This window comes from Rhopalosiphum padi, chromosome 1 (assembly GCF_020882245.1).
Source record: "Rhopalosiphum padi isolate XX-2018 chromosome 1, ASM2088224v1, whole genome shotgun sequence".
Lineage (NCBI taxonomy): Eukaryota > Metazoa > Arthropoda > Insecta > Hemiptera > Aphididae > Rhopalosiphum > Rhopalosiphum padi.
This window is the reverse complement of record NC_083597.1, coordinates 61,087,460-61,101,103: the sequence shown is the minus strand read 5'-3', so window position 1 is coordinate 61,101,103 and position 13,644 is coordinate 61,087,460. Positions and strand designations below refer to the sequence as shown.

General features: G+C 28.1%; 1 protein-coding gene across 1 annotated transcript in view; it reads right to left on the bottom strand.

Annotated features, from left to right (window-relative positions):
* The window catches only part of LOC132921982 (cadherin-89D), a 45,285-nt gene extending 34,809 nt beyond the window's left edge, over positions 1-10,476 (bottom strand). Inside the window, exon 1 of the mRNA XM_060985257.1 lies at positions 10,165-10,476. The gene's annotated coding sequence lies outside the window, so the exon portion shown is untranslated. The remainder of the gene's footprint in view (positions 1-10,164) is intronic.
* Positions 10,477-13,644: the final 3,168 nt, after the last annotated feature.

Sequence of the window (13,644 nt, the reverse complement as noted above, 5' to 3'; positions counted from 1 at the left end):
TATAAAGTTATTGATTTAGGTACGCATTACCGATTTTTTTCTTTTTACCGAGTCTGTGATGTTTATTTGAAAGTAAATACTATTCTTCGGGTAGAAAAACCTGTAGCGATATTCAACAGTTTGATAAACGATGCGAACAGTTGTATGAGTTAGTATGCATCATATGTCTAAGCACAATGCACTCCATACAATGCGATTTACATACGCAATTTATTTGAATACAATACAAAACGTAGAACCATACGGAGTTCGGTGAAAATCCCATCAAATTCCATAATATAATTGAAAATGTTTAATTATATAATAATGAAATACTATTATATGATATATTATTATTCCAATTTTTGCTCTTGAATTTACTCTCCGTACACGTTTATTCGAAATTTCTTTATGTATATTATTATATATTCCTCACACTTTATTATATTCCGAGATAAATAAACAGCATCTGTTTGCATTGACAATAATTTCGATGATGGCTAAACACGATTAATGTCGTTGGGGTTGGGCTAATATTGTGATGACATCGATTTCTTTTCGTTCCGTTTGACCAACTTTTACACAAACATTTCCACCAGATTCGATCATCGCTGTCGTATGTTTTCTACAAAACTAATAACGCAACTTCAAAATTACAACATCGATATATTATTTGTATTAAAATTAATAAATTATACCGCTTATGACAGAATGTACTACTTACAAACTTCTAACTGCATTTAGCTTTCAAAAAAATTAAATTTAACGAACAAAATGATCTCCCTAGAGTCATAGAACTCACCTGGGCTCGACATCAAACCTATAAAGAACGCGTTGCGTAAAAATTGTCAGATTTTCACTTTCCTGAAAATAATTTTACTAAAAAAAACATATTACACACAATAATAATTATCTTTGCTACAAAAAATTCAATAGCTCTCTAAGCTCTCTTGCTACTTGCGTCCAAAATCCATCGTAATAATTATACAATAAGTTATGATTGAAATTGAGTTCTAAATATTTTTAGTTAATTTAAACAATTAATTGGTTCTACAGTGATCAATTCTTGTTTGTGACCTCATTTTTGAATAGTATAACCATTTCAAAAGTTTCAAATCATCACGTTTCTTGATTTAAAAAAATCATCGAGTATAATTGTGTTTACTCAGTATTTTTTTTTAAAATACAAGAACATAATATCTCAGAGTACCATTAAAACATTAAATCAAGTGTAATCTTATCCAACTCCGTGCTTAGAATTTGTTTTACCATTACGGTAGAAAATAATCATCATTATGTAATTTAAAATGAGTAAAATAATAATATTATATCAAATTACTATAATATTATGTTGTGTTGAAGCGAGTGAAGTATAGAACGAACGCCCACACGTGGTTCTATAATTCTGTATCTACTATTATGTCTGATTTTTCATCAATATTACAAAAGCATAATTAAAATAACTGCCTACTATGTGTAAAGACGTATTTATAGATATTTAAAATAAGCCAACAGAATAAGGATTTAGATTTAAAAAACAAAATTTCATTAACTATCCGTGTACATAGAAAAATAACTTATTTTTTTCCTACCTAAATATCTACTATAATATTATCTTCAAATCCTTCAAACGCTCGGCCGAAACTCGTATCCATCAAACCGTAGTCAACAACGTCATGGAGTCTATTAATCGAAGTGATAAAATTAATTCTTTTCTCTCTACGATCAATCATCGTCTCCAACTCCCAAAAATAGCAACTTGGCGTTTTTCACGTGTTTTCTAACAACGAAGGTTCAACCGCTCGATCATCGCAGTAGCTCACGCAATTGAAAGTTTATTATATAGTTTTATCGACGTATAAGCCAATACGACAAATAAGGGGAAAATATTAATTATTATTTCTTCATACTTTGCGATCACTCACTGTTGAAACTCCGTAGTCATGTTCATATTATTTAATGTACATAGTATGAAAATGACTATGTGATTTTTCATAATTTTTACAGGTACTCATAACTTACACGTAATAACAAATGTAATCATAACAATAATATCGAGTGTGCTGATGAAAGTAAACATATTTATCAAATATCAATTATAATATCATTTTTAACGATGGTTTTGTTTAACGGTGATTTTGAATAAATAAACAAAACGCGGTTATGTGTCAACACAACAACAAAATAATATTATTGTTTTTAGTAGGCTTGAGGGCATGTTTTTTATGTATACCTACTCAAAAATTATAATAATTTTAAATTGTTATTATTTAATACTATCATGATGTATTCATAATTTATACATTATATGCATAGGAAATGTATACATATATATACAAAAAACATATGAATGTAATTGAAATATATTCCTATAATAAATAAATAATTATTGTAATGTATTAATTTAATACTTTTTATTCGTTGCATATTCTATCATTTTTATTTTTTTTTTGCTACATACATTCATGCATATAGAGCTATATTAGTTTATAGTTAATAGTTTATTTAATATATTATAAGGTATAAACCGAATGTTACAAAAACGTTACGGAAAAAAAATCGTCTACATTTAGTATACGCTTGGTTTGCTCAACAAAAAAGTCGATCTATTCCTCGTAAATGGAATAAAAGAAAACAATGACATTGCAAGAGTACAAATTATTATTTTACGATATCGAATTAACTATAAAACTGTAATGATACAACAGTAGTTGTACCAATCATTAGCCCACAATAGGATCACGTTCTGACATTTTATCACTCGGACAATATAATATTACAATAACGGTCTATTCGTCAGTATTGTCATGGGCGTATATATATATATTATATATTACAACTAATACGCTATTAATTATCGTAGCGATGACACCCTTTTATCACACATTCGGTTATTATTTATTTAACATCCATTGAGACCATTCGAAATTATCGAAACGTGCCTACATACACCGTAACTGTGTTATGTGCGGAAAAAGTTTAATCGAACTTTCTTCCTTTCACCCGGATCGAAAAAAAAAACAATATTTACCACATTGTATTATAATTTTGTCATTTTATTATTTATCAGCAGGACTCGGGACTTAAAGCATTGGCTTATTTTTATGGATTGACTTAAAATGTAGCAGATTGCTATGGAAGAGTATGTCATGTTAAAACACGTTCAGTTATGATATTTGATAGTGCTTTTTTTTGCTTTTTTCAACGATTTTTTAAGAATATGCTTATTTCCAGTTTTTCTAATTATTTTTGCTTTTTTGACCAGTTTTTCTACATTTTATATGGTTTTTTTTCAGAAATACCCTCGGAAAATCTATAAATAATAATACAAAATGTCTCAAAAGTGAAGTTTGATTTTTTTATAATATAAAGATTTATTTATTTTTTTTATTTTTTAGTTAGAAACTTTTCCTCATCATTTTGTTGCAATATTTTTTGTAGTCTTTAATTATATTATTTTTAGCACAGTTACAAATTATGTCTATAATACCTACTTTATCATGTAAAAAGAAAGTTTTTTTCTTTTTGATTAAATATTTTTGCTAAAATTTAAGTTTTTAAATGCTTATTTGAGTGCTTATAATGATGCTTTTAAGTGCTTTTTTAAACGCTTATTTTAAATATTTTAAGTGCTATAAATCCTGAGCCTTGTTTATCTGAAATTTTAATATTATATTATTCGCCTAATAATAGTTTAAGTGATAATATTATTAGAATAATAATGTCGAAAAAACTACGATTATATAATATGTACCAATGTACCCTTCGAGTTATTTTACGTCAATACAATACGTGATCGGGTCAAACATATAATAATTATTATTAAACTGGGTTTAGCAAATGTTTAGTAAATGTGCAACTATATACTATAACTATTTTTTTAAATTTATGTATTTAATTCAAATATTATATCTGTTTTAAAATAAATACAATTGGTCGGACAGCATTTATTGTCCTTATTTATTCATCCTTTTATCTGCGTTGGTTAAGAGTTAATACTTTTATATTTCAACCAATGTTTTTAGTTTCTTAAAATTCTGCTTGTTTAAAAATAAGATATTTAACGGGCTTTTTTTATCGATATATTTTATTAATATCTATCATAAATGTAGATAGGTTAGTGTAAATGTCGATCCACGAAATTTGTAACCCGAAAAATTTTTTTTTTTGAAAAATGACTAGGTATACTTTTATAATTAAACAGCGTCCGATCAAAAAACAATTACCGCGGATAATATTATTTAAAATTTATTTTTCGTTTTACCCGTACTAACTATAGTTATACATTTCGTGAAAACACTCATTCACGGTGCGTCGTGTCGTCTGCATAACATTAGAATACAAATGGCACGAATACATTGTGACGGTATCAATAGTTCAATGGTAAAAATTATTCGGCTCGTTTCAAATCTGCTGACGATTTGTACACGATGATCCACAGACAACGCACGTGATCTATACAATATTTTATGCGACGATTGCGCTTTGATATGATTTAACGTTAATAATAACAATAACAACGACCACAACGTGCGTTCACGGTGGCGAGTATGTGTGGCTGTGAATCGAAATCGAATTACACTAATTGCATATACGGACAACGGTGCAGTGGACAAACACAATAGTAGTGCAACAACACCGTATTATAATATATTATCGGTATCTGCAGTGGTGACGTGCGATACGGAAGATCACGTGGACATCAATACAAGTTTAGAAACGCGAATCGTACTTATTATTGTCGAGCGTGTGTATATCATATTATTATAATTATTATTATAGCAACACATCACGTATGGTACGCAGGTACGGCTGGACCACGTTTGGTCGTTATGTGGAAATACTAGTTTTTGCTTTTCTGCTAGTTTCGTAGGACACATCGAAATATAATATTATTTATCAATTTGCGTTTGAACGTCGTGTGCCGGTTCACTGCCAAAGACGCCGCTACAGCAGGTACCCATTACGATGCGTGTGTTCGGTTAAAAAGTCGGTCGCAGCGAGACGATAGTAAATCTCGTACAATTTAATATATGTAAAACTTCTTACCGATACAGTACCGGTGTAGGTACATTATATGACAGGCTCTTGCGGCGTTTAGTCGCAGGTACGCTTTCTCCATTCGGCGCATCCTCGTTTTACCCATCATATATCTATATATATATATAGGTACGTGTGCGACTATTATCCGTAGAAAATACGTTAAATTATTATTTTATTTGTTATTATTATTGTATATAATAAACGGTCGACGATCACAAATCACGTCAACGACAGAATTTTTTTTTCTCGATTTGTGGCGCGTTTTTATACGCTCGAGCCGCTGTCCGCCGCATCACACAACGCTGACAAAATGATAATAGGTAATATATTATTGAACCCCCATCATAAAATATCACGGTTTATTTGATTATTGAACTGTACGCGGCGCCGAACAAAATACAAAAATAATTGACGACGACGATTACTAAACTTAATGCGGCATCATATATTTTTTTTCCGGCATATCGTGAATTACGATAAGTAGGACGTTGCCGTAAACTGCACTAGGTCGATACAATAATCGACAAATTAAATTGTTTAAATTACTTGAGAAAAAAAATAGTTTTAAAGATGTCAAACTAAGTGAAAAAATAAAAATAAAATAATCCCATAATATATACACGCTCGGTACCAGTCACTAGACCATAACATATAATATACCTGATATTATTTTTGTTCAATTTGCTACTCAATATTGTACTTGGACGTTTAACTAAACTATAATATAGTAATATTTGTAAAGCAATTATAACATAATTTATTGTGTTTATGAAATTATTTAAAACATATTGTGTATACTATAATTATATCACATACCTAACATGGACATTGGACAAGATCCATGAGATCACTGAGCAAAGATCATGTACCTATAATCTTTTTATATCCAAAATATGTAAATTATGATAATTTTTACGAAAAATAATTATTATACATAACGTCCACTTTGTTGACAAATACAAAATAGTTTACAATAAAATTATTTTATTTAATAAACTTACAGGAAAATATGACCTAGAATGCAACTGACATAGTTTAAATGACATTCATTTGTATAACGAAATGTTTAAATATCATACGATGACAGAAGTGATAACGACGTTAAATTGTGTGACATTTTACAATAAATTGAAATGTCAACCATTGTCAAAATAATTATTTTGATCTTAAGACATGCGTATTATATTTAATAATTTATGTAAAATATATTAACCACATATTATCTATTATGTTCTAAATTTAATCACAAAAACTGTAAACAGTTTTCTTAATTTTAATAAAATGTTAATAATCCATAAACTAGAATTATACTACACAAACATAAAATTTTAAAAATATTTTGATTTTTATCATTTTTAAGAATTCTTAAAATGTAATTTTTAATGTTTATAATACAAGAAAAACAACTATTTTTTGAATATTATTTTATAATACTTGTATATACTTATACCGAATGCTTTAGTCGATAATATTATCGTTTTCAATAAAATTATTGAAACTAACTTAGTTTTTAAATAAATATATTTTTTCGGCACAATGATAATGTAAAAATAAATCGTGCTTCTCGGCATCTATGTAAAATGTAATTTTTTAAACAACAAATTTGAAATAAATACCTACTGAAAAATAACAACAATAAAATGTAACATAATAAATTAAAAATAATTTTTCTAAATCACAACAGTCACATTAAAAGTACAGATTTACATAAAAGTACTCAACACGCTAAGTCCGTTTAACCGTTAACATATGAAAATAACATGCAAAGGCTGTATGTTATACAAATTAAACAATTAAACATTTGAGTTCAATAAACTTCTTTACTTCCAGAATAATTCGGTGCGACATAAATTAATAATATTATACCATCACACAATCTGAAACTTTTGATATACTTTTTCTGGTATACGTTCATCAAACAAACATGACTGGATACACGGTAATAGATTCAAAGCGTGTTCATACGTATTAAGATACATGGGACCAAAGACGGTTGGTATTTTAAATTTTAATCGTCACGTGTAATATGCGTAATTACATATTTTCATATCCGTACAAACAATATTTTGTAATAATAATAATAAGTAATAACAGTATTATAATAACAGCTATTCGAATAATAATAATATAATATAACGATGCGTTTCAATTGTACAGTTTTATCGATTAATGTAACGTTTTATTTTTTGTTAATAGAAACGAGAATGAGATTAAAAATTAAAAAAAAAATAATCTAATTTTACTACTGCACATGTTAAAATGTTGTATGAAAACATATTCTAGTGAATAAAGTAATAAAGTAAGGTACATATACCTATAGTACAAAGTGCTCAAAATATAAAACAATAACGAAAATCGGTGGTAAAAATAACAACCAAGATCCAAGAGCATTATTCGTTATATTATTTAAAAAAGCGTACTTTGAAAATTAAAATAATCATAAAATCATACCAATTTCAATTTGATTTGCATGGAGATAACGTCGAACCTATGGACATGCAACTAATAAGATATATCTACGCTACAGCAGATATACACACAATACATTCACTATCAAAGGGTGGTGCACCTATTATCATTAATTAGTTCATTGAGTGAGACGAAAAAATCGTAGAAACGATCATAGGGAAAAAAAAATTAAAGTAAATAAAAAAACATTTCCAAAACAAAAAATGCCAGGTCTATTTTAACATTCATGTACAGACACCAATGTTGTGTTGTCGGTTTAAGTGGTAATTTGTCAAAACTATAATAGTTTTTTAACAGACTAGAAAATTGCAGTTCACACGAATATCTGAAATTCAGTTTCAATAATTATTTAGGTTTAATGTACTAGAAAATTAGTGATTTCTTGTAAAAATATACTTTTTATACATATATAATATAATATTATACGAGTATTGATACAAAAATAAGGTAATTAAATTAAAAAACACACAAAGTACTGCGTACTACATAAGTTAACCTTTAAAAAATTAAAATCTGAATCAAACGTTTTATTAACATAGAATATTGTAGTAATGTGGTACCTAATATAATATTTTAAAAGACCAAAAATTCATCCAAGACATAAAATTATGAGTAAAAGTACGACAATTATAATATTTTAATATCCTTATAATTCATTATAAAAAAATATATATATTCAATTACAAGAAAAGCACATTTCTAATAATACTATAGTCATAATATTCTAAAAATAGTATTTAAAAAGATCGATACGTATAATATCTATCGGCTATCACTATATCAATTATACGAATCGTTGCATTCGAAATTTTTAAATATTTTTTCTTAGCTTAATAGTTACATGTATTTACATTTATCCTCGTCCTTAAAATGTTCATACATTTATTCATAAAAAATAAAATACTGCCTAGATTTTATTTTTTAATTGTTGGATCTAAACTTAACATTCTATATTTTTAAATCTGAATTTCAAATCACTTTAAGTACCTACCCAATATTTGTTTTCGATTTTAAAATGTAAACTTGTAAAGAATGGAATGTGTAATCTATCTATTTGGATTATAAAATATATATTTAAAAAAAATGTAAAGAACAACGCCGCCAAACTCCGATCAAATAGATAACATAAAACCAATATACCTACTCGTATATTTCAAATTTAAACGGGATATTTAATTGCAAAAATGAATAGACATTTCATCCTTATTGTTATATTTTTTATACTAACAAAATATACTATACAAAATAAAATATCGACAATAAAAAGTGAAAACTGTCTTTCTCGTTCAATTTTTGAAAGATCAAACATTTAAATTTGTGATTTTAAATGGACTGTTGACGTTTTCTTTCATAAATAATTTTAAAAAAAAATACACATCCTTTGGATAAAAATTAATTTCGTCAAAAAACATTTCACCACTTGTGCTCCAAACCACTAACTAAATTCTCGGGGGACCACAACTCGTCATTTCAAGTATAAAACCCACGCTTAATATATTAAGCCTGTTGTAATCCAACCTTAACCGTTTTTCTGTACAATACGCTCTAAAGTGTAACTATATATAATATAAAAATCTAAACTATCTGTTGTCAGACTACAGAAATATTCGGTGATCGATAACACTATGAAAATATACATAATAATAAACTATATATTATATAGTTATATTGTAATTATAATAGTTAATTATTACGTTGTGGTTTTACTGTCGATGCAACACGTGCCCGTCTCTACGCACATGGTTCTCCCGCCAATAACAACTATAATAATAATAATAAGTATTATTGCTGTTTAATGCTCGCGTTCAAATTTATGAGAACTTGATCGCAAGCGGCTTGACTATTTCTTGTATTATTTATGTACTAGCAAATTGCACCTCAATTTTTTTTTTCGAAAACATTTTACATTCTGCATGACTGGGCATCATCGAAATAATGAGTTTTAGTACTCATAATATATAATCATATTTTACTTGGTAAAATCGTAATGTTAAAATGGAACAAAAGAAGAAAAAATGAATTTAAAATTGCTAATAAAACATTGTTGACTAAATAAGTATCACCGGTACCAAATACCTAACCTACCTATTATAAAATATTTATACAAAATTATAAACCAGATAGTATCGAATATTATGAAAAAGTCAATTACACAATAATATTTGGCTACCCAATACCTTTTTGGTTAATATAATACCAAATCCAACAGTGTATTGACAATTATTTGTATTTTTAAAGTTAATTTTCAACAGCTAAACATGTTTCTTTTTGGCCACTCTTACAGATGTATAAGTATATTTTTATAGGTAAGTGAAACTATCTATAAGTATTTATAAATAAGTTAATACTATTCCTGTTTATCAGTCAGCAATGTATCAATGGAAATGTATAGTTGAATACGCAAGGAACTATTGCTGCCTACAGTTGTATCAATAAATATAACAGCTCGCTTGCGTTCGAGTCACTAGATATCAGGCATCATGTCTAATAGAATTTCATATACATTTAATATGATTATATTATAGTCAATATTATGATATTAATAATGCGTAATGAAATAATAAATAACGATATAAGCTCAGCCGCTACGATAATATATTATATTCTATTATTATAATCATTACCCTATATTACGGGTTTTCAGTATATAAATATTGTACTATTTGTACTTACGGGGATTCTGGAAAATGTCAAAGGACGGACGCCGCTAGACGTCGGATCGAAACTGAACTCGAGAGTATCTGTGTGCGACGTTGAAGAAAAACAACAACAATAATATATTACGATACGATATCACGCCGAACAACGAAAATATAATATAAGCCACCGCCGTATACGCGTTTCTCACATCATGATCATAACCGGCGGTCGCGGTCGGTAAAACTCGTGCAGACGCTATCGACGGCTGCTGCGGACTGCTGTCACGTTCCGCGGAGACGCATTTTCCGCGGATATGCCGGGTATTTACCAGTTCTACCGCGACCGTAATCGCCGGGCGACTGTTCGATCTTTGGCGGGAGAGAGTGTAGGAGAGAGGGCCCGCCGAAAGACACTCAGCTAGACGTCCGACTCTCGGATTATTATAGTGACGATGTTGTCTAGTTGGAATACGCTTATTATTATTGTTATTCTATATACAATAATGCACGCATTTACCATAAATCTTCGCTAGACGGTGGCAAACATCCGAAAGAAATAGAAGACTACCGCAACGGCGGAGATGGTGGCGGTGGTGGCAAGTCGGTCGGTACGATACCATCGTATTATTTTACTCCTCCTCCATCTTCTTCGTGCTTCCTTATTATTTTTATTTTTTTTCCAAACCAATCGATTATTATCGGTAATCTCTCAGTGAGATGTTTTCAATAATAATTCATGTACAGAGTGATCCATTTAACCGACTACACTAAATATTTTTCGAGACAATTGTTGTGGTTTTGAAAAAAATATATAGGTAGTTCTAGACAATTTCAAGTATATAATATAATATCTATATATCTATATATATATATATTATAGTATATATAGTTATATTTTTACAAAATAATATAATTTTTTGTATTTGTATTATTTTAAACAAAAACTTATCTGTTTATACTTATTTATTTTCACGAAAAGATTGAGAATACTTTTCCGAAAATGTCGGTATATAATATAATATGATACATTGATACAAATTTTGAAAAGATTATTCTACTTCTAAAATTAAAATATAATTTATTACAATTTAATTAAAAATTTTCTTCTAAAATATAATAATTGACGAAAATTTCTTTAGCTATATAATCGAATCATCCTGTATCTTCGTGTTTTATAACATTGACCATTTCTCTCTCTCTCTGCATCATCTGTCGCGGCCTATAGCCTCTGTATAATATTCCTTTCGCCGCTTATACGTGTACAATACAATCTGTGTCTGTACTCTATAGCAATATACGCGCGGTGGATATGAAACGGTTTCGGATAATATTATCGTTATTGTATTATCATTATTGTCACCTCATCGATTTTGGAAATCGTCCGCCGCTGCAGGTGAAAACGGTGAATAATTTCCGGAAGGACGACACCGAACTCGTCGTCTCTAACGCTTCCGGTCGTCAACGCTGTCCTAAGATTATACATAAACGTTGACGATAATGATACTGATAACAATTAATTATGGTGTTGATGATGATGATAATGATGGTCATAATAATATGGGCTGTTATGAAGTAGTCATCATCATTAATAATTTTACATGATAATTATGTACACAACACGCGCTTGTATGTGATGCCAGACAATATATCATATAGGTTTTATTCCCGACGACGCAAAGTTTCTGGTCTGGAAATTGTAGTGAGACTCGACTCGCTTAAGGCAGATGCGCATTATTCGTCTAAACACATGTATTTAACAAGTTTCTCGTCGTTTATCATAATATAGTAATATCGTATATACAATGGTTAAAATTAAAGTCTATAGAAATATACGAACAACAATAATTTTTATACTTCATATTAATAATTATTTTCTAAAACGTCATATATTTTTTTTAAATTTCAAGAATAAATCAAACAGTGACATACATCGATGTAGGTATACATATAATATGATAGTAAGAATCAAAAATTGATGAAAATCCCTCTGTGATCGTATCCTATTAACAAATAAATATAAAAATATAAAATTACTATCGTATAGTATTAACTAATCTCAAATTTGATATGTCTAAATTGATATTAATTGTTCAATATTGTTCGGTCGTCAAATCGAAATAATACGTGATCAAAACTATATAATATTATATAGCTGTTATATGATTACTGTGACATAATAAAGTAGAAAATTGTATTTATTAATGGAAACCCCAGACGATAAAAAAAATGAAGACATCAACATGATATATAAATAAACATTTATGTAATACGCTTGGAAACTATTTTTACAAGATTAACAATGTTACTTATTATAACCAAGGGCACGGAAATCGTGACGGATTGACATTCGACACAATATCAATTTAATAGTTAGGTATATAGTATATACAGATATTCGAGTATCGGGTCTGAAGTATACCTACACAGAAATTTGAAAAATTTGATAATTTTGATTTTTTTCGAGTGCGCAATTTTGTAACAACACGATTTAACATAATAGTGTAATAGTATTTAAAATTTCTTTCAAATTTATGTTTATATAATAAATATTATTGATGAATAGATGAACTCTCGGATATTCAAGATATCAAGAATTTTTTATGATGAAATAATTTAGGTCATTAGTTTATTGCATTAACATTTTGTAAGTTAAGAAATATTTTTGAATCAGACATAAAATATATTAAAAATTGTTTTAATATTATGTTTTTAAGTATAGTTTTTAAATATTTACTGCATAATTTGAAAATATTTTTTAGTACAAATTTACTTTAGACAGTAATAATTTTTGAATTAAATCATACATTTTTACCTTTGCAATTTCAATAAATTATTAGATGTTTTCGAACGTTTTCAAACAGGTAAGCTCTCCTATTAGAATGATCCAACTTCGACTACTACATTTTTTATGATCGTTTCAAATTATTTTTGTTGATTATTTATAAATTAAGTTAAATACAATTTTATATTTGAATTCTCTGTACTATAAAACGTATTTGTGTATCACTTTGTTATTATGTTTTACTACATCTATGATGAATAATATGCAAATGCTATAATTCCCTGCGTATAAATAAGTATTTTTTTTTATAATAATCTATATTGTTATTGTTATCGTAGACATTATAATGTTTTTTATACAAATTTTCAGAAATATTTATTTTATTTACTTTATGGACAATACAAAACAGTCATTAAGGGTGTTCATGTCACTATCAAACACATACTTACCGAATGCCAAATATTTCTCAACATCAGGACAAGTCTAGTTCTTCTCGAATCATTAGCCAAAATACTAAATTATCACCCTCAAACATTATCCAACACCATCAAATTCATAACAGCTGCCAAACTTCAAACCAAAATATAAAAATTATTATAATAAGCTGAAATTTATTATGTAATAAAAAATAATTTAAAAGCCCAATGACCCTTGCTGCAAAGGCCCGCTTTTAATAAAAACAAAAAAAAACAGCAGTTATTAAAAACAACTTTTATATTATAACGTATAAAA